Genomic DNA, 5,573 nt, shown 5'->3' with positions numbered 1-5,573 from the left:
AGCCAAAGGCAGACACTTAACCAACTGAGCCACCCAGGTGCCCCTTTATTTATTTATTTATTATTTTTTTTAAGTAATCTCTACATCCAACATGGGGCTCGAACTCACAAGCCTGGGGTCAAGAGGCTCATGCTCTACCAACTTCGCCAGTAAGATGCCCCTTGATTTTTTATACTTAAATGCATAGGCTCCAAACTTCATTCACACAGACTAGAAAAGGAACTGAAATCCAGGGAAAGGGCCCCAAACCATCTTTCAGATGTTAAAACTAAAACAATTATTGGCCTCTCAAATCCAAATTTAAAATTCTGCTGCTTTGAAAAGGCTAAGAATGTGAAAACTTACTTAGGTTTCTAAATAAAATATATTCTCTCATTCACTCCTTTACTAAGTTTCCTTACACACCCCACCCCCAACCCAACATACACCAGGCACTGCTTTGCGACCCCTAGGTTCTGCAGGGTATTTTAGTGCCTGACTGTATAGTTATATACATATGTTTTTCCAAAACAAAAGATATCAGTGGGTACTGTCCTCCTAAGGTACTTCCCTCCTACCATCTGCACAGAAGCTGCTGGCTACTTCTAGTCCTCACTGATCATCCATGGATCCCAGAGTAACTTCCCTTCTTCCTTTTTAGCACTGGTCTTCCTAGATGAAGCACCAGGCCTCATTCTGGCCTCCAGAGTCCCAATGCCCCATGCCTAAGCAGCCCCCAGATTTCCGACCAAGGAAGGGGCCTCAACTAGTTGGTGTCAGAAGATGGGATAGTCCTGGAAGGAGGGAACAACAACCAGAGTGTGCCTGAAGCTCTTACAGCCAAATCCTTTCCAGTCCTTGCTTCTCTAGGTTTGGGGTTCCTTTGGAGGCACTGTGGCCCCCAGGCTGGCCCTAATTTTCTCCCCCTTCCCTACTCCTTCACTCCTGATAGATCTTACATGTTTTCTTCCCCCCAGCCCAGAATGGCTCTAACCTCTGGATGTCATTACAGGCTTTTTTCATTTTTGTTTGGAGTTGGAGTTCTCTCCATCCTCCCTATTCCAGGCCTAGAAGGACGAAGGAGTGGCTGGCCAGAATTGACCAGCCTTCTGGGGCCTAATTAGCCCCAGCTGGAGCCCAAGCAGCTCCCACGGAGCCCATAGATAAGTAAAGAAGGAGGTGGACAGCCATCTTCATGGGCCCCTAAGTTAACCAGGGGCTATAAAGGGAAAGGCCTGTTATTCTCTATAGTTCTCGAAGTCAAAGCCTTTCTCCTCCCACTGCATAACCCAACCTAGTGCTCAGCACGAGGTCCCCAAAGACTCACCCTTGGGGGCTATTCTAGAATCCCAGGAGGGCCTAGGCCACCTGGGATCGTGATCACAGCCAGTTGGAGGGAATAGCCACAAGCAAGGCCCAGAAAACACCCAAGAGGAGCTGCCCATGGGGCCCACATGGTATGGGGCTGGGGGAGAAACTGAGAATAGGACTCTTTAGACCTACAGCCTTCAACTCTCCAGGTCCTTCAGCCTCCAAAGCTTCCTCCACTTAAACCCCAAGCCAGAGGCTCCAGAATAATGATCTGATCTGGGTTTATCTCCCCCACTGGAGCATAAGCCCTTGAGGCCAGAGACCAGTCTGCTTGACCCCATATTACAACCACCACCTAACTGCCTGCACATCGTAGAGGCTCCATTTCTGTTTGAGAAGGAAAGAATGAGATGTTGCCTGCCTCACTTCCTGGTTGGTAGTCACCACAAATGTTCCAAACCCTGTGCAAAGCCGAAGGCAAATGCCTCAGTGTTTACCTGGGGCTAAAACCTTGGTTCCAGCTCAGATAAAATCCAGCAGATACCAACATGGACCAAACTTTCCTCTGGTCCTAGGATTGATTCCAGGACTTTTTACTCTGGCATATTCCCAATGAATTGAAGGTTAAGGGCTGGTGCCCAGCTTCAGACTCTTCCAAGGGAAAGGAGGTTCCTGCCGCTGCTGCTCCCCCGGGCCCAAGGAAGAGGGGCAAGGGGCAGGGCTAGCTGAGGATGGAGGCTCCTGACCCAAATGCCCAAGCAGGGCCAGCCAAGTCAGGGCAAGGGAGGGGTCCCTTTTGTCTGGATTTAACAGAAGGAGGATTGTCTGGTAGCTCTGGCAGAAAGAAAGGGCTGATAAGTTCATCCGGGAGAAACTGCCAGTAGGCGTGTTTGCGGGTCACCACCAGCCTTCCCAGAAGCCAGTTCCTTCTCTTGCGGGGCCCTCCACCCCAGTACTTCCACTAGACCCCTTTCTACATGTCTGGCACAGGCCCTTCCTCCAGTCAGCCAGCAGGTTCCACACCTGTCCATCTACAGGTCAGTCCCCTGGGGACAGAAACCCCACATCAAGAATAAGTGTTGAGTGAATGAATAAAAATCATCTCTTCCCCCTGGGTGGACCCTAATGTCTCGGCCACATTCCACTCCCTGCTGGCTCTGAGATAAGACAGTCCTCCAAGGCTGACTTTGGGCGACGGCTCCTAAAACACAGAGCTTACGGCCTTGAACACTGGACTAGACAACAGATTATGTCTGGTCTCGGCCTGGCAGCCGGTGAAAGCCAGTAAACTGAGGGTCCTGTTTGTTCATTCTCTTCAGTCACTGACCAGCTAGCCCCAGCCCAGCAGTGGGAGAAGTTACCCATACCGTTCTGGTTCAGCCAGATTGGCAGTCCCTCTCTGCTCTCAGTCGTGTGTCTGGTCCTGGCTCGGGGATCCCCCACTGACTTCTCTAGTACAGAAACACCTCTTCCTCTCAGAGCGGGCCTAAGATCTGGGCCTGTTTGTTTCATCAGCCTGGGTTCCCCTTAGCGTCCCTTTAGTCAAGAGACATAAATGGGTTTCCCAACAATCACTGATTCTCATTCTGTTATCATGGCTGTTGGGTAAGCCCTTGGAACACTAGAATGTGTTGGACCCAAACAGACAGTCTTTATCCTAGGCTGAGTGCTGACAGAAACAGGCAGAGCCTCTAGGAGCCCTAACCTGTGGTCTGATACTCCCCAACATTTCTGGGAGCCAATTTGAGGGAAGCTACTAAAAAGACAAAGAGTGAATATTAGCCCCTCAGCCAAGCTTCCCATTGTGTCCACATGAAGAATAAGTCCCCGCTGGGACCAAGAGCCAAGTTCACTGTGTGATCTTTCATAAGCTGTTTGCCTTCTCTGAGCCTCTTGGTCAACCCATCATCAAGTGACCCCATGTGTGTGAGCTTCAGACCTGCCTGCTCAGTGAGAGTGACAGAAGACCGCTTTATGTGGCTGAGTCCAGACCAGAATGAAACACCCACCACGTGTTGTCAGTCCACAGATATTTACTGAGTCTGTTGTGCGCTGGACACAGGGAGGGATGAAAGGAACAAGCACTGCTGTTGTGGAGCCCAAATTCAAGTGTAACCAGATAGAGACTAAATAAGTAGGTCAACCAGGGGCTGGGATCAGTAGGGAGTAAGTCAGTACCCTCGATCAGGGGATGGGAGGGCAGGACAGGGGCTGCTCTGTGGTCCAGTTCATCAAGGAAGTAAGTCCTGCAGGAGGTGAAGGACAGAGCCCTGGGGTTTTCAAGGGAAGGAATAGCACAAGCCTAGGGAATGGCCGTGGTAAAACAGATGAAGGAGTGGGCAGGCAGATCTGAGGAACCTCGGAGTTAACCATGGCCTGAGTAGTGAATGGAAGAGTGAACAAAGGACAAAGAATGACTAGTGTGAGGACAAGCGCCAGAGCTGGATTTAACCGGGCTGGGGTTTGCCAGGAGCACAGGATCCCAAAAGCAAGGGGCATGGAAGCTGAAGGCTGCGAGCAACCAGGAGGGGAGTGAGAATGGTGCCCTCGGGCCTCCTGGAAGGAATGTGGTGGGGTGAGGAATGAGGGGGCAGCAGCCTGGCCCCAGCCCTGGAGCTCCCCTGCCTCTGGTAGGTGGGGGAAGAGAGGTGAGAGAGCAAGCAGGGGTAGGGACAGAGATGGGGTCTTGTGTGGGAGGGACAGCAGGCACCACAGAAGTCAAGTCAGAACAAGCATTTAGAGACAACATTTCTCAGTTTCTTTGCCTCCACCTTCCCCTGGAATGCAGAGAAGTGGCACCCCTCCTCCCAGCTCCAGAGGAGGAAGGAGAAGGGGAGGGAATATCCATTCCCTTGGGCTTGGGCAGCTCCTAGTAGGTGTTACAGGTTGGGGCTTAGGAGAGACCCTGCAGAACCCACCAGAGAACAGAGCACCTACCACCAGCTCCTGGTTGGAAGGAAATCCATGGGCTGGGCCAAGGTGGAGGTGGGAGAGAGTTGGGGGATAGTGATAAGTGTGGAGTAGGTGGAGGGTCCTGCCCAAGACAGGGTCCAGGGCAGTCCCCTACCCAATTCCCCTGAGGCTGCTGCCAGACACAGGTGCAAAGAAGGCAGGTAGGGTGACAGGTAGGGTGTCATCTGGTAGGCAAGGGAGGCCTTGGTCAGCTGATCCATCCATCTCCCTCCTGCTTACTGCTCAAGGCCAGTGACCTTCAAAGGTCCCTCCCTGCAGTTGCCATTTACCCAAGCTGGACTGAGGTCCTTGGCTGGGGTCACCTATGAATGAGCAGGAGAGGGTCTATGTCCATCAGTAGGCTGAAACTGACAAGGGACCCCAGAGACCAAGAAGGCCTGGAATGGGAAGCACTGGAGGCTGGGTACAGTATGGACCCTTGAGGTAAGAGAGACCCCAGCTCGAAGCCAGAGCTCTGAACTTCTGGGTGTGGGCATGGCTGGCAGCAAGCATGGTGATGGCTCCATGCAGAGGCATTGACATGCCCCATACAAAAAGATAATGGGTAGAGAGTTTTTCCAGAAAAGAGCCCTGGAAAACATTTCCTTCCTTCCTTCCTTTATTTTTTTAAGAAACGTTTCATCTCTGCCATCTCTTTCATCCCCAGCCCCATCCCCATGTCCCCAGGCACATAAGTGAATGTGGCAGCTGGCATAATACAAAGGTGGGGACATGAGGGTGGAGGGAAGGCTGCTTCTGAAAGGGATATCCTGGACCTCAGAGCCAGGGCCCAGCAGCTGCTCATTTCATGTTGGAGGGGTCCCGGGAAAGAAAGCTGGCCTCAGCTGACCCCCTACCTTCCTTCTGCCTGAAACTTCCTTGTATCCTGCTTCCTGGGACCCTCAGGGATTAATTCAATGTCAGCAGCCTTGCTGTTGAGGTAAGCAGAAAACTGGGCCTCTTTACAGGCTTCTTTGCTGCACCCACAAATAATAGGACCAAGCTCACCCCCACTGAGTCCCCTCAGATCACAAGAGGCAGGGCCTGGGGGTACCCCAGGCTTCCTTGCACTTAAGGTGGGTGGGTACTAGTGGGAAGTCCAGGGTTGAGGCCCCGAAGGCTGGGTGCACACAGGCAGGAGCCCTGGCTCCTGCCTCTGACTGACTGGGCACTTGGGCAAGCGCCTTTCCCTCTCCAGACCCTTTCCCTTTCTGACCCTTGTCGTCCAAAGTTTTACAAAAGGCCCATAGTTGTTTCCTCTCCTTCCTAGAAGGGCCTGAACACAAGAGCATATGAGGAGCTGAGGAGGAGAAGAGAGGGAAAAAGCGACC

Source organism: Lontra canadensis, unplaced genomic scaffold (genome assembly GCF_010015895.1).
Source record: "Lontra canadensis isolate GAN:19392208 unplaced genomic scaffold, GSC_riverotter_1.0 scaffold35, whole genome shotgun sequence".
Classification (NCBI taxonomy): Eukaryota; Metazoa; Chordata; class Mammalia; order Carnivora; family Mustelidae; genus Lontra; species Lontra canadensis.
This window is presented reverse-complemented; position numbering follows the sequence as displayed.